We start from the raw sequence: 26,917 nt of genomic DNA, 5'->3' as shown, positions 1-26,917 counted from the left end.
AAAAGCGATAATATTCCGACAGGGAATCTCCTTTTCGGCAAACAGAGGAAAAAATCCCAAAGGCGGGGGCGGTCGGGGTCACGCGCATAAGCCCAGTGTCCCTTGATCGGCCACTTGAGAAAGGCGATAATGTGTTTCAGCCTGGGGCTGGAATGACGACATTCTGTTTTTTCCCGGGCTCTGAGCGCCTATGGACGACGTGGGAAGTGTCACGTTAGAGCAGAGATCCTTAGTAAATGATAGAGATGGAAAAGAAGTTCAAGAAATGGTCAGACAGGCCACTTCCTGTAAAGGAATCTCTCAGGTTTTGACCTGCCATTTGAGTTCTGTTATACTCACAGACACCATTCAAACAGTTTTAGAAAATTTAGGGTGTTTTCTATCCATATGTAATAAGTATATGCATATTCTAGTTACTGGGTAGGAGTGGTAACCAGATTAACCTCTTGGGGCTAGGTGGGACGCTAGCGTGCCACCCGTGGTGCACTCCATCAACAGCAGGTGCATTTCAAGAGCGGCAAATTTGAATCCAAATAAATGTCAAAATTCAAATTTTTCAAAAATACAACTATTTTACACCATTTGAAAGATAAACATCTCCTTAATCTAACCACGTTTTACGATTTCAAAAAGGTTTTACGGCGAAAGCATAAATTTAGAGTATGTTAGGACAGTACATTTACAAGAGTTGTGTGTAATGTTTTGTCAAGTCAAAGACAGGGTCACCAAAACCATAAAACCAGCTAAAATGATGCACTAACCTTTTACAATCTCCATCAGATGACACTCCTAGGACATTATGTTAGACAATGCATGCATTTTTAGTTCTATCAAGTTCATATTTATATCCAAAAACAGCGTTTTACTATGGCATTGATGTTGAGGAAATCGTTTCCCTCCAATAACCGGCAGTCAAGTCAGCGTCACAAATTAAATAATTAAAATTAGAAAACATTGGTAAAATATTATATTGTCATTTAAAGAATTATAGATTTACATCTCTTGAACTCAATCAACTTGCCAGATTTAAAAATAACCTTACTGGGAAATCACACTTTGCAATAATCTGAGCACTGCGCCCAGAAAAATACGCGTTGCGATACAGACTAGACGTCATGTTGGGGAGATCTAAAATCGAAAATACTATGTAAATAATCCATTACCTTTGATTCTCTTCATCAGATGTCACTTCCAGGTATCACAGGTCCATAACGAATGTAGTTTTGTTCAAAAAAGCTCATCATTTATGTCCAAAAATCTCTGTCTCGTTAGCACATGATGTAAGCCAGCCGGACTTCTCGTCATGAACGAGGGGAAAAAATATATTTCAGTTCGTTCAAACATGTCAAACGTTGTATAGCATAAATCATTAGGGCCTTTTTTAACCAGAACATGAATAATATTCAAGGTGGACGAATGCATACTCTTTTATAACGTATTGGAACGAGGGTACCCAACATGAACTCGCGCGCCAGGTGTCTAATGGGACATCATCGTTCCATGGCTCTTGTTCGGTCAGATCTCCCTCCAGAAGACTCAAAACACTTTGTAAAGGCTGGTGACATCTAGTGGAAGCAATAGGAAGTGCCAAAATATTCCTAAGCCCCTGTGTTTTTCAATGGGATAGGTTTAAAGTCAATACAACACATCAGGTATCCACTTCCTGTCAGAAAATGTCTCAGGGTTTTGCCTGCCAAATGAGTTCTGTTATACTCACAGACACCATTCAAACAGTTTTAGAAACTTTAGAGTGTTTTCTATCCATATATAATAAGTATATGCATATTCTAGTTACTGGGTAGGATTAGTAACCAGATTAAATCGGGTACATTTATTTTATCCAGACGTGCAAATGCTGCCCCCTAGCCCTAACAGGTTAACTCGACATGGTATAATTGTGTACGTTCGGCATTAAGCGGCATGGGCTGTGGCCTGAACAATAGCCCAGTTTAGGAATAAACCTGTGTTCTGACCTGCACACCTAGAGTCCGTCTCTTTTCCCTTTATGACCCAGCCGGGTCATTACAATATATTATATACAGCTGGTGCTGTGATCCTGGAGAGACCTGTTTATATATGATGTTTATATATTATATACAGCTGGTGCTGTGATCCTGGAGAGACCTGTTTATATATGATGTTTATATATTATATCCTCTTGACATTACCCTAGGATAGGGGGCGCCACAGCGCATTTTGGAAAAAATTCGTGGCCATTTTCAACGGCCTACTAATCAAACTCAGAAGCTAGGATATGCATATAATTAATACCGGTGGATAGAAAACACCCTAAAGTTTCTAAAACTGTTTGAATGGTGTCTGTGAGTATAACAGAACTCATATGGCAGTCAAAACCCCGAGACCGATTGAAACAGGAAGTGGAATTCTGAATTGTGGACTCAACTTCACGTCGTTGCCTATTTTTCACACCGTGAGCTATCGTTATTTGAGCACTTCCTATTGCTTCCACAAGATGTCGCCAGTCTTTACAAAGTGTTTTGAGCCTTCTACTGTCGAAACTCAGTGAATGAGACGCATTGGAAATTGGTCACAGGGGGAGGGCCATCACCATTATGACGCCCTGTCTACCCCCACCTTTGGAAACGTTTTGAAACACAATGAAATCGTCCCCCTCGAATCTTATTGGCTCTCTTGTTGAAACCGGCCATGAAGATTTATGTTATACAACGTTTGACATGTTTGAACGAACCTAAATGGGAAAAAAAAAAAAAATCCGAAACGGCTGTCCGCGGCCGGCAGAGCTTTTGGATACAGCCTTCAGACGCGCTAACAACAGCAAGCTAATGGAACATAAAGGATGGACTTTTTCGACCGAAAATACATCTGTTGTTGACCTGGGATTCCTGGAAGTGCTTTCTGATGAAGACAACTAAAGGTAAGGGATTATTGACAATATTATACAACATTAGATGTGATATGCGATTGTTCCAAGATGGCGCCGAGCTGTATTTACTAGCTCATTTTCTGAGTATCGCATCCCCTTTTATCGCTAAGTGTGATTACCCAGTAAAGTTATTTTTAAATCTGGTATGACAGGTGCTTTCAAGAGATATTCATCTATAAATCTTAGAATGACAATTTTACATTTTAAACATGTTTTCGAATAGTAATTCAGTAAATTGTAGCTCTGTTTCCCCGGATTGCATTTGACTGGAAAATAGTTAGTCAACGTTACGCACCGATGTAAAATGCTGTTGTTATATATAAATATGAACTTTATTGAACAAAAGAATGCATGCATTGTGTAACATGATGTCCTAGGTGTGTCATCTGATGAAGTTTGTAAAAGGTTAGTGCTGCATTTAGCTGTTTTTGGGTTATTTGTGATGCATGTAGTTGGTCGGAAAATTTTCATGTTGCTGCTTTTACGATGGACTCCTCTAACATAATCTAATGATTTGCTTTTCCTGTAAAACCTTTTTGAAATCGGACGACGTGGGTCGATTCAGGAGAGGTGTATCTATAAAACGATATGAGACAGTCCTATATTTGAAAAAAATATATATTACATTTCGTTATGCTAATGTCGCTAGGAGTTTTCCCTGGATTTTGATCCCGCTTGCGGGACGAGACGCTGAAGAGGATATACAGCTGGAGCTGTGATCCTGGAGAGACCTGTTTATATATGATGTTTATATATTATATACAGCTGGAGCTGTGATCCTGGAGAGACCTGTTTATATATGATGTTTATATATTATATACAGCTGGACCTGTATGCATATTCTAGTTACTGGGTAGGATTAGTAACCAGATTAAATCGGGTACATTTTTTTTATCCAGACGTGCAAATGCTGCCCCCTAGACCCAACAGGTTAACCTCTCTGGGCTAATTCGTCCCACCTACGCAACAGCCAGTCTAATCCAGTGGCGCGATTTTCAAATACCTTAAAAATCCTATTACTTCAATTTCTCAAACATATGACTATTTTACAGCTATTTAAAGACAAGACTCTCATTAATCTAACCACACTGTCCAATTTCAAAAAGGCTTTACAATGAAAGCAAAACATTAGATTATGTCAGCAGAGTACCAAGCCAGAAATAATCAGACACCCATTTTTCAAGCTAGCATATAATGTCACAAAAACCCAGAAGACAGCTAAATGCAGCACTAACCTTTGATGATCTTCATCAGATGACAACCCTAGGACATTATGTTATACAATACATGCATGTTTTGTTCAATCAAGTTCATATTTATATCAAAAACCAGCTTTTTACATTAGCATGTGAAGTTCAGAACTAGCATACCCCCCGCAAACTTCCGGCGAATTCACTAACAATTTACTAAATTACTCACGATAAACGTTCACAAAAAGCACAACAATTATTTTAAGAATTATAGATACAGAACTCCTCTATGCACTCGATATGTCCGATTTTAAAATAGCTTTTTGGTGAAAGCACATTTTGCAATATTCTAAGTACATAGCCCAGCCATCACGGGCTAGCTATTTAGACACCCGGCAAGTTTAGCACTCACCAATATCAGATTTACTATTACAAAAGTTTGATTACCTTTTGTTGTCTTCGTCAGAATGCACTCCCAGGACTGCTACTTCAATAACAAATGTTGGTTTGGTCCAAAATAATCCATCGTTATATCCGAATAGCGGCGTTTTGTTCGTGCGTTCCAGAAACTATTCGAAATGGTAAATCAGGGTCGCGCGCATGGCGCAATTCATGACAAAAAAAATTCGAAATATTCCATTACCGTACTTCGAAGCATGTCAACCGCTGTTTAAAATCCATTTTATTGCATTTTTCTCGTAAAAAAGCGATAATATTCCGACCGGGAATGTCCATTTAGCTAAACAGAGGAAAGAAAACAAAGCTTTCGGTCGACGCGGGCATGAGCCTGAGTCTCACAGTACTGTAACCAGCCACTACCCAAACGCGCTACTTTGTTTCAGCCAGAGCCTGCAAAGCCATGATTCAGCATTTTGCCGCCTTCTGAGAGCCTATGGCAGCCGTAGGAAGTGTCACGGGACAGCTAAGATCCTCACTCTTCAATAAACAGAGACAAGAAGAACGACACCTTGTCAGACAGGCCACTTCCTGCATGAAATCTTCTCAGGTTTTTTCCTGCCATATGAGTTCTGTAATACTCACAGACACCATTCAAACAGTTTTAGAAACTTTAGGGTGTTTTCTATCCAAAGCCAATAATTATATGCATATTCTAGTTACTGGGCAGGAGTAGTAACCAGATTAAATCGGGTACGTTTTTTATCCAGCCGTGTCAATACTGCCCCCTACCCCCAACAGGTTAAACATATGAATTCCTTTATCAATCCACCCTTTTACTAAATATTACACACTGATACTTCAGTCTTTATTAGAAAATAAAGTCATACCAAATCAAACAAAACCAATACATGTATTTACATCACATACTCATCAACGACTGTTCTAGGCCTATATCCAATTATAACTCTTCTTTTTAGGATTTTCATTATAATCTTCATTATCCTCTCTAGGGTACGGGCAGTATTTTCATGGCCGGATGAAAAATGTACCCAAATTAAACTGCCTGCTACTCGGGCCCAGGAGGTAGGATATGCATATTATTAGTAGATTTGGATATTAAACCCCGTTCTGCCAGTGGAACCTCTAGCCAACAGCCAATGGTGTCGAATGGTGCGAAATACAAATACCTCAAAAAATCTATAATTTCAATTTCTCAAACATATCCACACACATCAACACACTCATACAGGCTAAAGCGGCAACACGGTGATTATAAAATTTTTATAACATTTTTCCATTTCCCAAACATACTAAAACATACTTCCCAAACATACTATCGAACCACCCTGTCACAGATGTATTAACCCCTGAGTTCTCAGCCCATTCTTCACTTAGAGCCATTAACCCTGCTAGAGCTCTAGTTTTATTAGAAATAAACGTACAACAACGAACCCCTATTGTTCTACATACCCCGCCCTTTTCTGCCAATGACATATCAAGAGCCAGCCTATTTTGCCAGGTCATGAAGGAGGTGGCGGATAATTGGTCAGAGATCCCCTTTACTGCATCCCCGGTTTCATTCATCATATCAAATGTATTTATATAGCCCTTCTTACATCAGCTGATATCACAAAGTGCTGTACAGAAACCCAGCCTTAAACCCCAAACAGCAAGCAATGCAGGTGTAGAAGCACGGTGGCTAGGAAAAACTCCCTAGAAAGGCCAAAACCTAGGAAGAAACCTAGAGAGGAACCAGGCTATGAGGGGTGGCCAGTCCTCTTCTGGCTGTGCCGGGTGGAGATTATAACAGCACATGGCCTAGATGTTCAAATGTTCATAAATGACCAGCATTGTCAAATAATAATAATCATAGTAGTTGTCGAGGGTGCAACAAGTCAGTAAGACAAGAGTAAGTGTCAGTTGGCTTTTTCATAGCCGATCTTTGAGAGTATCTCTACCGCTCCTGCTGTTTCTAGAGAGTTGAAAACAGCAGGTCTGGGACAGGTAGCACGTCCGGTGAATAGGTCAGGGTTCCAGCAGGTCTGGGACAACAGGTCTGGGACAGGTAGCATGTCCGGTGAACAGGTCAGGGTTCCATATCTGCAGGCAGAACAGTTGGAACTAGAGCAGCAGCACGGCCAGGTGAACTGGGGACAGCAAGGAGTCATCAAGCCAGGTAGTCCTGAGGCATGGTCCTAGGGCTCAGGTCCTCCGAGAGAGAGAAAGAAAGAAAGAGAGAATTAGAGAGAGCATATTTAAATTCACACAGGACACCGGAAAAGACAAGAGAAATACTCCAGATGTGACAGACTGACCCCAGCCCCCCGACACATAAACTACTGCAGCATAAATACTGGAGGCTGAGACAGGAGGGGTCAGGAGACACTGTGGCCCCATCCGATGAAACCCCCGGACAGGGCCAAACAGGTAGGATATAACCCCACCCACTTTGCGAAAGCACAGCCTCCACACCACTGGAGGGATATCTCCAACCACCAACATACCATCCCGGGACAAGGCCGAGTATAGCCCACAAAGATCTCCGCCACGGCACAGCCCAAGGGGGGGCGCCAACCCAGACAGGAAGACCACGTCAGTGACTCAACCCACTCAAGTGATGCACCCCTCCCAGCGACGGCATGGAAGAACACCAGTAAGCCAGTGACTCAGCCCCTGTAATACGGGTAGAGGCAGAGAATCCCATTGGAAAGAGGGGAAACCGGCCAGGCAGAGACAGCAAGGGCGGTTCGTTGCTCCAGCCTTTCCGTTCACCTTCACACCCCTGGGCCAGACTACACTTAATCATAGGACCTACTGTAGAGATATGTCTTCAGTAAAGACTTAAAGGTTGAGACTGAGTCTGCGTCTCTCACATGGGTAGGCAGACTATTCCATAAAAATTGAGCTCTATAGGAGAAAGCCCTGCCTCCAGCTGTTTGCTTAGAAATTCTAGGAATAATTAGGAGGCCCGCGTCTTGTGACCGTAGCGTACGTGTAGGTATGCACGGCAGGACCAAATCGGAAAGATAGGTAGGAGCAAGCCCATGTAATGCTTTGTAGGTTAGCAGTAAAACCTTGGAATCAGCCCTTGCCTTAAAAGGAAGCCAGTGTAGGGAGGCTAGCACTTGAGTAATATGATCACATTTTTTGGTTTTAGTCAGGATTCTAGCAGCCGTATTTAGCACTAACTGAAGTTTATTTAGTGCTTTATCCGGGTAGCCGGAAACTAGAGCATTGCAGTAGTCCAACCTAGAAGTAACAAAGGCATGGATTAACTTTTCTGCGTCATTTTTGGACAGAAAGTTTCAGATTTTTGCAATGTTACGTAGATGGAAAGAAGCTGTCCTTGAAACAGTCTTGATATGTTCTTCAAAAGAGAGATCAGGGTCCAGAGTAACTCCGAGGTCCTTCACAGTTTTATTTGAGACGACTGTACAACTATCCAGATTAATTGTCAGATTCAACAGAAGATCTCTTTGTTTCTTGGGACCTAGAACAAGCATCTCTGTTTTGTCCGAGTTTAAGAGTAGAAAGTTTGCAGCCATCCACTTCCTTATGTCTGAGACACAGGCTTCTAGCGAGGGCAATTTTGGGGCTTCACCATGTTTCATTGAAATGTACAGCTGTGTGTCATCCGCATAGCAGTGAAATTTAACATTATGTTTTCGAATGACATCCCCAAGAGGTAAAATATATAGTGAAAACAATAGTGGTCCTAAAACGGAACCTTGAGGAACACCGAAATGTACAGTTGATTTGTCAGAGGACAAACCATTCACAGAGACAAACTGATATCTTTCCGACAGATAAGACCTAAACCAAGCCAGAACTTGTCCATGTAGACCAATTTGGGTTTCCAATCTCTCCAAAAGAATGTGGTGATCGATGGTATCAAAAGCAGCACTAAGATCTAGGAGCACGAGGACAGACGCAGAACCTCGGTCTGACGTCATTAAAAGGTAATTTACCACCTTCACAAGTGCAGTCTCAGTGCTATGATGGGGTCTAAAACCAGACTGAAGCATTTCGTGTACATTGTTTGTCTTCAGGAAGGCAGTGAGTTGCTGTGCAACAGCTTTTTCAATTTTTTTGAGAGGAATGGAAGATTCGATATAGGCCGATATTTTTTATAATTTCTGGGTAAAGATTTGGCTTTTTCAAGAGAGGCTTTATTACTGCCACTTTTAGTGAGTTTGGTACACATCTGGTGGATAGAGAGCCGTTTATTATGTTCAACATAGGAGGGCCAAGCACAGAAAGCAGCTCTTTCAGTAGTTTAGTTTGAATAGGGTCCAGTATGCAGCTTGAAGGTTTAGAGGCCATGATTATTTTCATCATTGTGTCAAGAGATATAGTACTAAAACACTTTAGTGTCTCCCTTGATCCTAGGTCCTGGCAGGGTTGTGCAGACTCAGGACAACGGAGCTTTAGAGGAATATGCAGATTTAAAGAGGAGTCTGTCATTTGCTTTCTAATGATCATGATCTTTTCCTCAAAGAAGTTCATGAATTCATCACTGCTGAAGTGAAAGCTATCCTCTCCTGGGGAATGCTGCTTTTTAGTTAACTTTGCGACAGTATAACACCACAGGTACTGTAATACTGTATAACACTATAACACCACAGGTACTGTAGTACTGAATAACACTAACACCACAGGTACTGTAATACTGTATAACACTATAACACCACAGGTACTGTAGTACTGAATAACACTATAACACCACAGGTACTGTAATACTGTATAACACCACAGGTACTGTACTACTGTAAAACACTCCAACACTATAATTCCAGGTGGATCTGGTCCAGTCTGTGTTAATATCCTCGCTCTCTCCTGTGTTTAGTTCCAGGTGGATCCGGTCCAGGTGATGTGACCTATGCTGACGTCAACCACACAAAAAGACAACACAACAGGAGGAGAGGTAGGAAGAAGGGAGAGGCCAACAACACTCCGCTCATCTTTCTGAAGTAAAAAATATGTTTTTAGTGTTTTAACATGTCACTAGTTGTAACCTGTTTATATGTTTCTTTCAGAGAACGTCGTTCCAGACCCTGTCTACTCAGCAGTGAAGACAGACAGACCGAGATACAGGTCAGAAGGTCGATCCAGTCCCTGTCTACTCAGCAGTGAAGACAGACAGACAGACAGACAGACAGACAGACAGACAGACAGACAGACAGACAGACAGACAGACAGACAGACAGACAGACAGACAGACAGACAGACAGACAGACAGACAGACAGACAGACAGACAGACAGACAGACAGACAGACAGACAGAGATACAGGTCAGGCTCAATGATGATGATGAGAAGTAGAGATCATGGCAGCCATTTTGTGCCAGAGGGCTCAGCAACACCCATCAGTTTCTGTGCATAGTGTAGAGAATCATTGTACCATCAAAACCACTGTGAAATATATATTCTATAACCAAGAATATTGTTGTTTCAGCTGTTTCTAAAAGATGCAAAAACATAAGGGAACGTATATCATTGCTCACATAGAACAGATCTACTGCTACTATAAGATCTATAACACACATTTCTATGTGAATTTTGTCAGGTCGCCCCAAAAATAACATATTGCCAGTTTAACTAATTAAATCTATGTGTCCTATAGGTAGAGCTGTATCTGGACCCAGGGAAGTAATGTACAGACTGAGGTAGGTCCATATTACTGTATCACTAACCCTAATGTACAGACTGAGGCAGGTCCAGTTCACTGTATCACTAACCCTAATGTACAGACTGAGGTAGGTCCTGATCACTGTATTACTAACCCTAATGTACAGACTGAGGTAGGTCCATATCACTGTATCACCAAACTGTAATATAGACTGAGGTAGGTCCTGATCACTGTATCAATAACCCTAATTTACAAACTAAGGTAGGTCCATATCACTGTATCACTAACCCTAATGTACAGACTGAGGTAGGTCCAGATCACTGTATCACTAACCCTAATGTACAGACTGAGGTAGGTCCAGATCACTGCATCACTAACCCTAATGTACAGACTGAGGTAGGTCCTGATCACTGTATCAATAACCCTAATTTACAAACTAAGGTAGGTCCATATCACTGTATCACTAACCTTAATGTACAGACTGAGGTAGGTCCAGGTCCAGATGTATATATAACCCTAAATTCATCCTTAACTTCAAAATGAAGTGTTTGTTATAAATGATGTAGCATGTTGTGTTATGAATGATGTAGCATGTTGTGTTATGAATGATGTAGCATGTTGTGTTATGAATGATGTAGCATGTTGTGTTTGTTATTAATGATGTAGTATGTTGTGTTTGTTATAAATTATGTAGCATGTTGTGTTTGTTATGAATGATGTAGCATGTTGTGTTTGTTATGAATGATGTAGCATGTTGTGTTTGTTATAAATGATGTAGCATGTTGTGTTTGATATGAATGATGTAGCATGTTGTGGTATGAATGATGTGGCATGTTGCGTTTGTTCAAATCACATGGTTAGCAGATGTTAATGTGAGTGTAGCGAAATGCTTGTGCTTCTAGTTCCGACCATGCAGTAATATCTAACAAGTTAACTAACAATTTCACAACAATTCAAAACAACAATTTAATTTGTCTGGGAGCAAGACGTCGGTGCCCGCGACGGGGCTGGTTTTCTTTTTGTAATCAGTGATTGACTGTAGACCCTGCCACATACGTCTTGTGTCTGAGCCTGTGACGAACGTCGTAAGGAGGAGACCAAGGTGGACATCTACACATGGTGGTGGCTCCGGTTCGGGGCGTAGCTCCCGCTCCGCCCGCTGATCCCTCTGCTTTTGTGCCACCGGACCGTGGATTGTTGTCGGAGGAACCGGACCGTAGATCATCGCTAGAGGCTCTGTACTGCAGGCCGCCGCCGGATGCTCCGGTCAGCGGACCGTCGCCGAAGACTGCGGACCGTCGCCGAAGACTGCGGACCGTCGCCGAAGACTGCGGACCGTCGCCGGAGGCTCCGGACCGCGGGCCGTCTCAGTAGGTTCCGGACCGCGGGCCGTCTCAGGAGGTTCCGGACCGCGGGCCGTCTCAGGAGGTTCCGCGCCGTGGGCCGTCTCAGGAGGTTCCGCGCCGTGGATCGTCCCTGGAGGCTCCGGGCCGTGGATCGTCCCTGGAGGCTCCGGGCCATGGATCATCCCTGGAGGCTTCGGGCCATGGATCATCCCTGGAGGCTCCGGGCCATGGATCATCACTGGAGGCTCCGGGCCATGGATCATCACTGGAGGCTTCATGCCATGGATCATCACTGGAGGCTTCGAACCATGGATCATCACTGGAGGCTTCGGACCATGGATCATCACTGGAGGCTTCTTATGTGGAGCTGGAACCGGTTTCACCGAACTGGGGAGACGCACTGGAGACCGGATGCGCAGAGCTGGCACAGGGTATACTGGGCCGTGGAGGCGCACTGGAGGTCTGGAGCTTAGGTCTGGCACAACCCGTCCTGGCTGGATGCTTACTTTAGCCCGGCAAGGGCGGAGCGCTGGCACAGAACGAACTGGGCTGTGAAGGCGTACTGGCGACACAGTGCGTAGAGCTGGAGCAGGATATCCTGGACCGAGGAGGCGCACTGGAGACCAGGAGCGCTGAGCTGGCACAATCCATCCTGGCTGAATGCCCACTCTATCATGGCAAATGCGGGGCGCAGGCACATCGCGTACCGGGCTATGAATGCTCACTGGAGATATAGTGCGCATCATAGCATAACACGGTGCCTGGCTGTTCACCTGGTCCCCACGGTAAGCACGGTGAGTTGGCTCAGGTCTCCACCCTGACTCTGCCAATCTACCCGTGTGCCCCCCATTTTTTGGGGCTGCCTCTCGTGCTTCCGTCGTTGCCGTGCTAGTTCCTCGTCACGTTGCCGTTCTGCTCTCGCTGCCTCCACCTGTTCCCATGGGAGGTGATCCCATCCAGCCTGGATCTCCTCCCACGTCCAGGATCCCTTGCCATCCCGGATGTCTTCCCAGGTCCATTTCTCCTGACCACGCTGCTTGGTCCTTTTGTGGTGGGACGAACGTCGTAAGGAGGAGACCAAGGTGCAGCGTGGAAAGTTGTCATATTTATATTTATTGTAACTCAGAACACTAAAGCAAAATAACGAAACAACTGCAGTCTTGCAGGCTTTACTGAGCTGTACAAACACAAGATCCACAACTGAAGGTGGAAAAAAGGGCTGCCTAAGTATGATTGGTAGGCAGCTGCATCTGATTAGGAACCATACTCGGCTCAACACAAAGAAAAAGAAAACATAGAATGTAACATAGAAATTTACCACAGACTGCCCACCCCACACCCTGACCTAACAAAATAGAGAAATAAACCGTCTCTCTCAGGTCAGGGCGTGACAGAGCCGTTGAATTGCAACTCTACTTTGTCTCTATACTGACACTTAGCTTGTTTGATTGCCTTGCGGAGGGAATAGCTACACTGTTTGTATTCGGTCATGTTTCCAGTTGCCTTGCCATGATTAAAAGCAGGGGTTCGCACTTTCAGTTTTGCGCGAATGCTGCCATCAATCAACGGTTTCTGGTTGGGGAAGGTTTTAATATTCACTGTGGGTACAACATCAACGATGCACTTGCTAATATACTCGCTCACCGAAACAGCGTATACATCAATATTGTTGTCTTAAGCTATCCGGAACATATCCCAGCCCACGTGATTGAAGCAATCTTGAAGCGTGGAATCCGATTGGTCGGACCAACATTGAACAGACCTGAGCACGGGCGTTTCCTGTTTTAGTTTCTGTATACAATACATGCATGTTTTGTTCAATCAAGTTCATATTTATATAAAAAACCAGCTTTTACATTAGCATGTGACGTTCAGAACTAGCATACCCCCCGCAAACTTCCGGTGAATTTACTAAATTACTCACGATAAACGTTCACAAAAAACATAACAATTATTTTAAGAATTATAGATACAGAACTCCTCTATGCACTCGCTTTGTCCGATTTTAAAATAGCTTTTCGGTGAAAGCACATTTTGCAATATTCTAAGTAGATAGCCCGGCATCACAGGGCTAGCTATTTACACACCCACCAAGTTTAGCACTCACCAAAGTCAGATTTACTATAAGAAAAATGTTATTACCTTTGCTGTTCTTCATCAGAATGCACTCCCAGGACTTCTACTTCAATAACAAATGTTGGTTTGGTTCCAAATTATCCATAGTTATATCCAAATAGTGGCGTTTTCTTCGTGCGTTCAAGACACTATCCGAAGGGTAAACAAGGGTGACGCGCACGGCGCGTTTCGTGACAAAAAAATTCAAAAAATTCCATTACCGTACTTCGAAGCATGTCAAACGCTGTTTAAAATCAATTTTTATGCAATTTTTCTCGTAAAAAAGCGATACTATTCCGACCGGGAAACCCTGTTTTCGTTCAAAGACGAAAAAATAAAAACATGGTGTCGGCTCGTGCACGCGCCCCAGTCTCATTGTTCTCAGATCGACCACTATGCAAATGCGCTACTGTTTTTCAGCCATGGCCTGCAAAGTCATCATTCAACGTTCTGGCGCCTTCTGAGAGCCTTTGGGAGCGTTAGAAAATGTCACGTTATGCCAGAGATCCCCTGTTTTGGATAGAGATGATCAAGAAGGCCAAGAAATAGTCAGAGAGGGCGCTTCCTGTTTGGAATCTTCTCAGGTTTTGGCCTGCCATATGAGTTCTGTTATACTCACAGACACCATTCAAACAGTTTTAGAAACATTAGGGTGTTTTCTATCCAAATCAAACAATTATATGCATATTCTAGTTTCTGGGCAGGAGTAATAATCAGATTAAATCGGGTACGTTTTTTATCCGGCCGTGAAAATACTGCCCCCTATCCATAACAAGTTAACTAAGACTGTCTCTGTGTTGGCTCTAAGATAATTTACTACTTTAACTAAGACTGTCTCTGTGTTGGCTCTAAGATAATTTACTACTTTAACTAAGACTGTCTCTGTGTTGGCTCTAAGATAATTTACTACTTTAACTCAGACTGTCTCTGTATTGGCTCTAAGATAATTTACTACTTTAACTCAGACTGCCTCTGTGCTTTGGTGGGCACAAAAACCAGATTGGAATTGGAAGGCTTAAATTGTGATATCATTTTCCTGAACATGTCTGTGTCAACCAGGGAAAAGAAATCCATAGTACCTTTGTGTGGTAGATTAGTACACATTATCATCAAACTTCTCATCAGGTCTTGACTGATACCCAGTCCAATGTTGAATCTAGTACCTGAAATATGCTGCAAACTCACCACATTTAGATGTGGAGGAAAGTTCTCATACATTTACATTTTACATTTAAGTAATTTAGCAGACACTCTTATCCAGAGCGACTTACAAATTGGTGCATTCACCTTATGATATCCAGTGGAACAACCACTTTACATACAATAGTGCATCTAAATCTTTTAGGGGGGGGGGATTAGAAGGATTACTTCATCCTATCCCAGGTATTCCTTAAAGAGGTGGGGTTTCAGGTGTCTGCGGAGGTAGGATTTATCAGGCCATCAATGGTGGAGAAGAGCACTCTCTAATTATTCTGATTAATAGTGATCAAGTTAGTAAAATGAGCCCATCTGGCATTTCTAATGGCCTTGTTAAATATGATGCTCTCTCATTTCTAATGGCCTTGTTATATATGATGCTCTCTCATTTCTAATGGCCTTGTTATATATGATGCTCTCTCATTTCTAATGGCCTTGTTATATATGATGCTCTCTCATTTCTAATGGCCTTGTTATATATGATGCTCTCTCATTTCTAATGGCCTTGTTATCTTGTTATGGATAGGGGGCAGTATTTTTACGGCCGGATAAAAAACGTACCCGATTTAATCTGATTATTACTCCTGCCCAGAAACTAGAATATGCATATAATTATTAGCTTTGGATAGAAAACACTCCAAAGTTTCTAAAACTGTTTGAATGGTGTCTGTGAGTATAACAGAACTCATTTGGCAGGCCAAAACCTGAGAAGATTCCAAACAGGAAGCGCCCTCTCTGACCATTTCTTGGCCTTCTTGATCATCTCTATCCAAAACAGGGGATCTCTGCTGTAACGTGACATTTTCTAATGCTCCCATAGGCTCTCAGAAGGCGCCAGAATGTTGAATGATGACTTTGCAGGCCATGGCTGAAAAACAGTAGCGCATTTGGATAGTGGTCGATCTGAGAACAATGAGACTGGCGCACACGTGCACGAGAAGAGTCCATTTTACTTTCTCTATCTTTGAACGAAAACAACGACTCCCGGTCGGAATATTATCGCTTTTTTTACGAGAAAAATTGCATAAAAATTGATTTTAAACAGCGTTTGACATGCTTCGAAGTACGGTAATGGAATATTTTGAAATGTATTGTCACGAAACGCGCCGGGCGCATCACCCTTCATTACCCTTCGGATAGTGTCTTGAACGCACAACAAAACGCCGCTATTTGGATATAACTATGGATTATTTGAAACCAAAACAACATTGGGTGATGAAGTAGAAGTCCTGGGAGTGCATTCTGATGAAGAACAGCAAAGGTAATCCAATTTTTCTTATAGTAAATCTGAGTTTGGTGAATACCAAACTTGGTGGGTGTCAAAATAGCTAGCCATGATGGCCGGGCTATCTACTCAGAATATTGCAAAATGTGCTTTCACCGAAAAGCTATTTTAAAATCGGACACCGCGATTGCATAAAGGAGTTCTGTATCTATAATTCTTAAAATAATTGTTATGTTTTTTGTGAACATTTATCGTGAGTAATTTAGTAAATTCACCGGAAATGTTCGGTGGGAATGCTAGTTCTGAACGTCACATGCTAATGTAAAAAGCTATTTTTTATATAAATATGAACTTGATTGAACAAAACATGCATGTATTGTTTAACCTCTCTAGGCTAGGCGGGACGAATTCGTCCCACCTACGTAACAGCCACTGCTATCTGGTGGCGCGATTTTCAAAACCTTAAAAATCCTATTACTTCAATTTCTCAAACATATGACTATTTTACAGCCATTTAAAGACACGACTCTCGTTAATCTAACCACACTGTCCGATTTCAAAAAGGCTTTACAACGAAAGTAAAACATTAGATTATGTCAGCAGAGTACCAAGCCAGAAATAATCAGACACCCATTTTTCAAGCCAGCATATAATGTCACCAAAACCCAGAAGACAGCTAAATGCAGCACTCACCTTTGATGATCTTCATCAGATGACAACCCTAGGACATTATGTTATACAATACATGCATGTTTTGTTCAATCAAGTTCATATTTATATCAAAAACCAGCTTTTTACATTAGCATGTGACGTTCAGAACTAGCATACCCCCCGCAAACTTCCGGGGAATTCGCTAACATTTTACTAAATTACTCACGATAAACGTTCACAAAAAGCATAACAATTATTTTAAGAATTATAGATACAGACCTCCTCTATGCACTCGATATGTCCGATTTTAAAATAGCTTTTTGGTGAAAGCACATTTTGCAATATTCTAAGTACATAGCCCAGGCATCACGGGCTCGCTATTTAGACACCCGGCAAGTTTAGCACTCACCATAATCATATTTACTATTATAAAAATGTCATTACCTTTTGTTGTCTTCGTCAGAATACACACCCAGGACAGCTACTTCAATAACAAATGTTGGTTTGGTCCAAAATAATCCATCGTTATATCCGAATAGCGGCGTTTTGTTCGTGCGTTCCAGACACTATCCGAAATAGTAAAGAAGTGTCACGCGCTTGGCGCAATTCGTGACAATAAAATTCTAAGTATTCCATTACCGTACTTCGAAGCATGTCAACCGCTGTTTAAAATCAATTTTTACGACATTTTTCTCGTAGAAAAGCGATAATATTCCGACAGGGAATCTCCTTTTCGGCAAACAGAGGAAAAAATCCCAAAGGCGGGGGCGGTCGGGGTCACGCGCATAAGCTAGTGTCTCTTGATGGGCCACTTGAGAAAGGCGATAATGTGTTTCAGCCTGGGGCTGGAATGACGACATTCTGTTTTTTCCCGGGCTCTGAGCGCCTATGGACGACGTGGGAAGTGTCACGTTAGAGCAGAGATCCTTAGTAAATGATAGAGATGGAAAAGAAGTTCAACAAATGGTCAGACAGGCCACTTCCTGTAAAGGAATCTCTCAGGTTTTGACCTGCCATTTGAGTTCTGTTATACTCACAGACACCATTCAAACAGTTTTAGAAAATTTAGGGTGTTTTCTATCCATATGTAATAAGTATATGCATATTCTAGTTACTGAGTAGGAGTGGTAACCAGATTAAATCGGGTATGTTTTTTATCCAGCCGTGTCAATGCTGCCCCCTAGCCCTAACAGGATAACATAATGTCCTAGGAGTGTCATCTGATGAAGATCATCAAAGGTTAGTGCTGCATTTAGCTGTGGTTTTGTTTTTTGTGACATTATATGCTAGCTTGAAAAATGGGTGTCTGATTATTTCTGGCTGGGTACTCTGCTGACATGATCTAATGTTTTGCTTTCGCTGTAAAGCCTTTTTGAAATCGGACAGTGTGGTTAGATAAAGGAGATTCTTGTCTTTAAAATGGTGTAAAATAGTCATATGTTTGAAAAATGGAAGTTTTCGGATTTTCGAGGACTTTGTATTTCGCGCCACGCCCATCATTGGATATTGGAGCAGGTGTTCCGCTAGCGGAACGTCTAGATGTAAGAGGATTTATATATGATGCTCTCTCATTTCTAATGGCCTTGTTATATATGATGCTCTCTCAGAATATCATAATGGACCTGCAACTTTGACTTCATCCAATTCCACTCCGTCTTTCTGCAGTTTCTCTTTAATTTATTAGTTTCCTCAGTCATCCAAGGGCCTATCCTTTTTTCAACTTTACTGGATCTATGGCATCAATGTTTTCCCTTCATTTACAATGTTTTTATTTAACTAACGTTGACTGGCAACAAGCTAGTAAAAAAATCCCCAGTGGTGATCAGAGAAAGCAACATCAACAATAGAGGATATGTCAATAGAAAGCCCCTTGGTAATAACCAGGTCCAGAGTATGGCTGTGGTTATCGGTGGGCCCAGTAGAAAGCCCCTTGGTAATAACCAGGTCTATAGTATGGCTGTGGTTATGGGTGGGCCCAGTAGAAAGCCCCTTGGTAATAACCAGGTCCAGAGTATGGCTGTGGTTATGGGTGGGCCCAGTAGAAAGCCCCTTGGTAATAACCAGGTCCAGAGTATGGCTGTGGTTATGGGTTGGCCCAGTAGAAAGCCCCTTGGTTATAACCAGGTCCAGAGTATGGCTGTGGTTATGGGTGGGTTCAGTAGAAAGCCCCTTGGTAATAACCAGGTCCAGAGTATGGCTGTGGTAATGGGTGGGCCCAGTAGAAAGCCCCTTGGTAATAACCAGGTCCAGAGTATGGCTGTGGTTATGGGTGGGCCCAGTAGAAACACCCTTGGTTATAACCAGGTCCAGAGCATGGCTGTGGTTATGGGTGGGCCCAGTAGAAAGCCCCTTGGTAATAACCAGGTCCAGAGTATGGCTGTGGTTATGGGTGGGCCCAGTAGAAAGCCCCTTGGTAATAACCAGGTCCAGAGTATGGCTGTGGTTATGGGTGGGTCCAGTAGAAAGCCCCTTGGTAATAAACAGGTCTATTTTATGGCTGTGGTTATGGGTGGGCCCAGTAGAAAGCCCCTTGGTAATAACCAGGTCTATTTTATGGCTGTGGTTATGGGTGGGCCCAGTAGAAAGCCAGTAGAGCCAAATGGTAATAACTGGTTCCATTTAAACAGTATAACATGATGCTCTGGTCTGGTGGCTGACATTTAAACAGTATAACATGATGCTTACAGCTGAGAGCATTAGTAGTAGCTTTATGTGAACAACATCACCCATAGTTAAACACCAATGTCCCTTTGTCACACACAGATGTGACCCGTTTCAGGAAGCTAGGCGAACAACTGAAAGCATTAGTAAAAATAGAGGCTGTCTCCACCCCACCACATATAGATACTTATCAGAGCAGGAGATCTGTGTCTGTTTGAGGTTATAGCTGTATGTGAACAACATCACCCATTGTTAAACACCTCTGTCCCTCTGTCACACATTTTACATGTATTTTTATATGTTTTTGTCATTTAGCGACTTACACTAGTGAGTCATTTAGCAGACGCTCTTGTCCAGAGAGACTTACAGAAGTGAGCGGATACATTTTTGTACTTTTCTAAGCACCAGTCTCTACCAACTGAGCCACACAGGACACACATGCAGAGAAACAAAAACACACACACACACACACACACACACACACACACACACACACACACACACACACACACGCACACGCACAGGCCCAGACATGTACCTCCCTCTTCTTGCCTTTGCTGACTGTTGCAGCAGGTCTATTTTAGTCTGAATGGGAACGTACAGTTGAAGTCAGAAGTTTACATACACTTAGGTTGGAGTCATTAAAACTCATTTTTTAACCACGCCACACATTTCTTGTTAACAAACTATAGTTTTGGCAAGTCCGTTAGGACATCTACTTTGTGCATGACACAAGTAATTTTTCCAACAATTGTTTACAGACAGATTATTTCACTTATAATTACTTGTATCACAATTCCAGTGGGTCAGAAGTTTACATACACTATTGGAGGATTACCTGTGGATGTATTTCAAGGCCTACCTTCAAACCCAGTGCCTCCTTGCTTGACATCATGAGAAAATAAAAATAAATCAGCCAAGACCTCAGAAACAAAATTTAAGACCTCCACAAGTCTAGTTCATCCTTGGGAGCAATTTCCAAATGCCTGAACGTACCACGTTCATCTCTACAAACTATAGTACGCAAGTATAAACACAATGGGACCACGAAGCCATCATACCGCTCAGGATGGAGACACATTCTGTTTCCTAGAGATTAACCTGTTAGGGCTAGGGGGCAGTATTGACACGGCTGGATAAAAAACGTACCCGATTTAATCTGGTTACTACTCCTGCCCAGTAAATAGAATATGCATATAATTATTGGCTTTGGATAGAAAACACTCCAAAGTTTCTAAAACTGTTTGAATGGTGTCTGTGAGTATAACAGAACTCAAATGGCAGGTCAAAACCTGAGAAGATTCTGTACAGGAAGTACCCTGTCTGACCATTTCTTGGCCTTCTTTGTCATCTCTATCCAAAACAAAGGATCTCTGCTGTTACGTGACACTTCCTACGGCTCCAATTGCCTCTCAGAAGGAGGAAAAAAGCTGAATCGTGGCTTTGCAGGCTCTGGCTGAAAAAAAGTAGCGCGTTTGGGTAGTAGCTGGTTACAGTACTGTGAGACTCAGGCGCGTGCGCGCGTCGACCGAATGCTTTGTTTTCTTTCCTCTGTTTACCTAAACGCAGATTCCCGGTCGGAATATTATCGCTTTTTGACGAGAAAAATGGCATAAAAATGGATTTTAAACAGCGGTTGACATGCTTCGAAGTACGGTAATGGAATATTTAGAATTTTTTTTGTCACGATTTGCGCCATGCTCGTAACCCTTATTTACACTTCGGATAGTGTCTTGGAACGCACGAACAAAACGCCGCTATTTGGATATACCGATGGATTATTTTGGACCAAACCAACATTTGTTATTGAAGTAGCAGTCCTGGGAGTGCATTCTGACGAAGACAACAAAGGTAATCAAACTTTTGTAATAGTAAATCGGAGTTTGGTCAGGGCTAAACTTGGTCGGTGTCTAAATGGCTAGCCGTGATGGCTGGGCTATCTACTGAGAATATTGCAAAATGTGCTTTCACCGAAAAGCTATTTTAAAATCGGACACCTCGATTGCACAAAGGAGTTCTGTATCTATAATTCTTAAAATAATTGTTATGTTTTTTGTGAACGTTTATCGTGAGTAATTTAGTAAATTCACCGGAGGTTTGCGGGGGGTATGCTAGTTCTGAACGTCACATGCTAATGTAAAAAGCTGTTTTTTGCTATAAATATGAACTTGATTGAACAAAACATGCATGTATTGTATAACATAATGTCCTAGGTGTGTCATCTGATGAAGATCATCAAAGGTTAGTGCTGCATTTAGCTGTCTTCTGGGTTTTTGTGACATTATATGCGAGCTTGAAAAATGGGTGTCTGATTATTTCTGGCTGGGCTGGATACTCTGCTGACATAATCTAATGTTTTGCTTTCGTTGTAAAGCCTTTTTGAAATCGGACAGTGTGGTTAGATTAACGAGAGTCTTGTCTTTAAAATGCTGTAAAATAGTCATATGTTTGAGAAATTTAAGTAATAGCATTTCTAAGGTATTTGAAAATCGCGCCACTGGATTACACTGGCTGATGCGTAGGTGGGACAAATTCGTCCGCGCCCGGCTGGCGGGCGGCTCTGGCAGCTCCGGGCTGGCGGGCGACTCTGGCCGCGCCCGGCTGGCGGGCGACTCTGGCCGCGCCCGGCTGGCGGGCGGGCGACTCTGGCTGTGCCCGGCTGGCGGGAGGCTCTGGCGGCTCCGGACAGGCGGGCGGCTCTGGCGGCTCCGAACTGGCGGGCGGTTCTGGCGGCTCCGGACTGGCGGGCGGCTCTGGCAGCTCCGGACTGGCGGGCGGCTCTGGCGGCTCCGGACTAGGATTCACCAGGTTGGGGAGACATGCAGGAGGCCTGGCTCTGGGCGCAGGCACAGGACTCACCAGGCTGGGGAGACCCACAGGAGGCCTGGTCCTGGGAGGAGGCACACAATAGACCAGGCTGGTGAGACCCCCTGGAGGCCTGGTCCTGGGAGGAGGCACAGGATAAACCGGGCTGTGGGGGAGCACTGGAGTTCTAGTGCGTAGGCTTGCCACCCATACTCCAGGCTGAATGCCCACTCTTGGCCGGCACGGGCGGAGCGCAGGCATAGGGCGAATTGAGCCCTCCCAGCACCCCGGAGACACAGTGCGCAGAGCCGGCGCAGGATAACCTGGACCGAAACGGCGCACTGGAGACCATGCTCTTCTCCTGGTGCAGCTCCTTCCTCCGCTGCTTGGTCCTTTTCTGGTGGGTGATTCTGTAACAACCGTCGTCGCAATGAGACCAAGGTGCAGCGGAGGATGTGTTCATCATAAAGGATTTTAATAAACGAATGAACACTACAAACAAAACACGAAAAGAAACGACAGCCAAACAGTCCTGTCAGGATTAACACAAACCTAGACAGAAAATAATCACCCACAAACCCCAAAGGAAAAACAGGCTGCCTATGTATGACTCTCAATCAGCAACAACGATCTACAGCTATTCCTGATTGAGAGCCACACACGGCCTAACCAAAGAAACAAACCAACATAGAAAAATAAACATAGAACGCCCACCCATGTAACACCCTGGCCTAACCAAAATAGAGAACAAAAAAACCCTCTCTATGGCCAGGGCGTTACACCTATATCGATATAACCTGAAAGGCCGCTCAGCATGGAAAAAGCCACTGCTCCAAAACCGCCATAAAAAAGCCAGACTACGGTTTGCAACTGCACATGGGGAAAAATATCGTACTTTTTGGAGAAATGTCCTCTGGTCTGATGAAACAAATATAGAACTGTTTGGTCATAATGACCATTGTTTTGTCTGGAGGAAAAGGGGGAGGCTTGCAAGCCAACAAACACCATCCCAACCGTGAAGCACGGGGGTGGCAGCATCATGTTATGAGGGTGCTTTGCTGCAGGAGTGACTGGTGCACTTCACAAAATAGTTGGCATCATGAGGTGGGAAAATTATGTGGATATATTGAACATATCAAGACATCAGTCAGGAAGTTAAAGCTTGGTCGCAAATGGGTCTTCCAAATGGACAATGACCCCAAGCATACGTCCAAAGTTGTGGCAAAATGGCTTAAGGACAACAAAGTCAAGGTATTGGAGTGGCCATCACAAAGCCCTGCCATCAATCCTATAGAAAATGTGTAGGCAGAACTGAAAAAGTGTGTGCGAGCAAGGAGGCCTACAAACCTGACTCAGTTACACCATTTCTGTCAGGAAGAATGGGCCAAAATTCACCCAACTTATTGTGGGAAGCTACCTGAAACGTTTGACCCAAGTTAAACAATTTAAACAACCAAATAATAATTGAGTGGATGTAAACTTCTGACACACTGGGAATGTGATGAAAGAAATAAAAGCTGAAAGAAATCATTCTCTCAACTATTATTCTGACATTTCACATTCTTAAAATAAAGTGGTGATCCTAACTGATCTAAGACAGGAACGTTTTACTGGGATTAAATGTCAGGAATTGTGAAAAACTAAGTTTAAATGTAGTTTGCTAAGGTGTATGTCAACTTCCAACTTCAACTGTACGTATTCTGTATGATGTACATTCAGAGTTCTAAACACTTAAAACACCAGTCAAACATCTGATTGAATCAGTCATTATAATTGGACTGTATGTTGGGGTGTATAAATGTATCTAACTACACATTAAACACTGAGACCTGTAGGGGTGTATCAATGTTCCTGTGGTGTTGGAGGTCTTCACTGTAGTAGACTGGATCAGCTCCTCTGTCCCTCACTCATCTCTCTCTCCTCTCTCTTTACCTAGTGACCCTGTTCATCAGAACGTCATGGTGGGTGGAAAAAGATGCTCTCTTCAGCAGCGGTGAATAACCACAACCCTGTCAGTCCATCTCTTTACTTCTCATTTCTCTTATTTTCTCTCTCCCCCTTCCCTTTTCACACCAGCACACTTATCTTTAGATGCAGCAGCCTTGACCTCCATCAACAGTATCAGCAACAGAGAGGTGTGAAGTTTCCACAACAGAGTTAGAGTCAGTTTATCATGTACTTCTCTTTAGATGCTGCAGCCTTGACCTCCATCAACAGAGTTAGAGTTAGTTTATCATGAGAACATACAGACACCACTGACTGGAACCAGCTGACAGTATCAGTTGTAAAGGCTTCATTACTACTAACAGAAGGAAAGTTGTAGTGTTATGTCCATGATGAAAAGGCTTCATTACTACTAACAGAAGGAAAGTTGTAGTGTTATGTCCATGATGTAATGTCATTGTGTGTGTTTACCTTGAGCAACACCATTGTATGGTTGCTAACTTGTCAAATTAAGCTTCCTAAAATTTGTTAGAGAATGTGTCAGTGTCACAACTATACTAATGTCACGTCCTGACCATAGTAAGATGTTATTTTTAGAGCAGGGTGTGACAGGGGGTGTTGTGTTTTTCTATGTTTTGTATTTCTATGTTGTTTATTTGGGATGATCTCCAATTAGAGGCAGCTGGTCCTCGTTGTCTCTAACTGGAGATCATACTTAAGTATGTTTTTTTTACACCTGTGTTTTTGGGTAGTTGTCTTCTGCTTAGTTTTCTGTACCTGACAGAACTGTGTGCTTTTGTTTTCGCGTCGTTATTTTTTCTTTAGTGTTCTGAGTTAAAATAAATATTCATCATGAGCAATCAACACGCTGCACTTTGGTCCCCTCTCTACGACAGCCGTTACAGTCAGTTTGTCACTTTCATGAGTTTAGAGTAATAACATGTTCCACTACTGAAGACATTGGCTCTAATCTAGGTTGTGCCTTTATATTTAGAGAAAATGAACAACTCAGGAAGAATGTTTCACTTCTCTTTGTGACTTCTCTAACCCCAAACCCCAACCTGGTCTCATTGGTCTGTTTCACAAGCATTCCCCAAAGTCTGGCGATATTGTGCCTCTTGGTTTAGAAATGTCTGGTGGGTATTAGCATGATCTGAGAAGGTTTGAATCCTAAGCAACCTGCCAACACATTGTTTGAAGTAAAATAGACCAACATAGCTACCGTAGTAGGTGAAATCTGTGTGTTGGAAAACCTTGGTAGAGCATGGGTGTAGAAGGCATTGTGGTGCTCACGTGAATTTACTTTCTTTGACATTATGCTCACAATGCAAATAGTCCAGGAAGCCATTTGATTACATGTTCAGGAGTCTTAAAGCTTGGGGGTAAAAACTGTTGAGAAGCCTTTTTGTCCTAGACTTGGCACTCCGGTACTGCTTGCATTGCGGTAATAGAGAGAACAGTCTATGACTGTGGTGGCTGGGGTCTTTGACAATTTTTAGGGCCTTCCTCTGACACCGCTTGGTGTAGAGGTCCTGGATGGCAGGCAGCTTAGCCCCAGTGATGTTCTGGGCCATACGCACTACCCTTTGTAGTGCCTTGCGGTCAGAGGCCGAGCAATTGCCGTACAAGGCAGTGATGCAACCAGTCAGGATGCTCTTGATGTTGCAACTGTAGAACCCTTTGAGGATCTCAGGACCCATGCCAAATCTTTTTAGTTTCCTGAGGGGGAATAGGCTTTGTCGTGCCCTCTTCACGACTGTCTCGGTGTGTTTGGACAATTCTAGTTTGTTGTTGATGTGGACACCAAAGAACTTGAAGCTCTCAACCTGCTCCACTACAGCCCCGTCGATGAGAATGGGGGCGTGCTCGGTCCTCCTTTTCCTGTAGTCCACAATCATCTTCTTAGTCTTGGTTACGTTGAGGGATAGGTTGTTATTCTGACACCACCCGGCCAGGTCTCTGACCTCCTCCCTATAGGCTGCCTCGTCGTTGTCGGTGATCAGGCCTACCACTGTTGTGTCGTCTGCAAACTTAATGATGGATTTGGAGTCGTGCCTGGCCATGCAGTTGTGAGTGAACAAGGAGTACAGGAGGGGACTGAGCACGTACCCCTGGGGAGCTCCGGTGTTGAGGATCAGCGTGGCAGATGTGCTACCTACCCTCACCACCTGAGGGCGGCCCGTCAGGAAGTCCAGGATCCAGTTGCAGAGGAAGGTGTTTAGTCCCAGGATCCTTAGCGATGAGCTTTGAGGGTACTATGGTATTGAACGCTGAGCTGTAGTTAATGAAAATTATTCTCACATAAGTGTTCCTTTTGTCCAGGTGGGAAAGGGCAGTGTGGAGTGCAATGGAGATTGCATCATCTGTGGATCTGTGGCGGTATGCAAATTGGAGTGGGTCTAGGGTTTCTGGGATAATGGTGTTGATGTGAGCCATTACCAACCTTTCAAAGCACTTCATGGCTATGGACCTGAGTGCCACGGGTCTGTAGTGATTTAGGCAGGTTGTCTTGGTGTTCTTGGGAACAGGGACTAAGGTGGTCTGCTTGAAACATGTTGGTATAACAGACTCAATCAGGGACATGTTGAAAATGTCAGTGAAGACACCTGCCAGTTGGTCAGCACATGCCCGGAGCACACATCCTGGTAATCCGTCTGGCACCGCAGCCTTGTGCATGTTGGCCTGTTTCAAGGTCTTTCTCACGTCGGCTACGGAGAGCGTGAACACAGTCTTCCGGAACAGCTGATGTTCTCATGCATGCCTCAGTGTTGCTTGCCTTGAAGCGAGCATAGAAGTGGTTTAGCTCGTCTGGTAGTCTCGTGTCACTGGGCAGCTCGCGGCTGGGCTTCCC

At 43.3% G+C, this 26,917-nt stretch overlaps 1 long non-coding RNA gene across 1 annotated transcript; it reads left to right on the top strand.

Moving 5' to 3' along the window:
• Positions 1-9,271: 9,271 nt before the first annotated feature.
• LOC106589969 (uncharacterized) lies at positions 9,272-24,930 on the top strand. The gene is made up of 4 exons (XR_014391384.1): positions 9,272-9,418; positions 9,531-9,588; positions 10,117-10,159; positions 24,059-24,930. It is a non-coding gene; the product is annotated as an uncharacterized LOC106589969 (long non-coding RNA).
• Positions 24,931-26,917: the final 1,987 nt, after the last annotated feature.

The sequence above is a fragment of the Salmo salar genome, unplaced genomic scaffold (assembly GCF_965601325.2).
Source record: "Salmo salar unplaced genomic scaffold, fSalSal1 ptg000412l, whole genome shotgun sequence".
NCBI classification, from domain to species: Eukaryota; Metazoa; Chordata; class Actinopteri; order Salmoniformes; family Salmonidae; genus Salmo; species Salmo salar.
The sequence above is the reverse complement of the archived record's forward strand: the minus strand, read 5'-3'. Positions and strand labels throughout refer to the sequence as shown.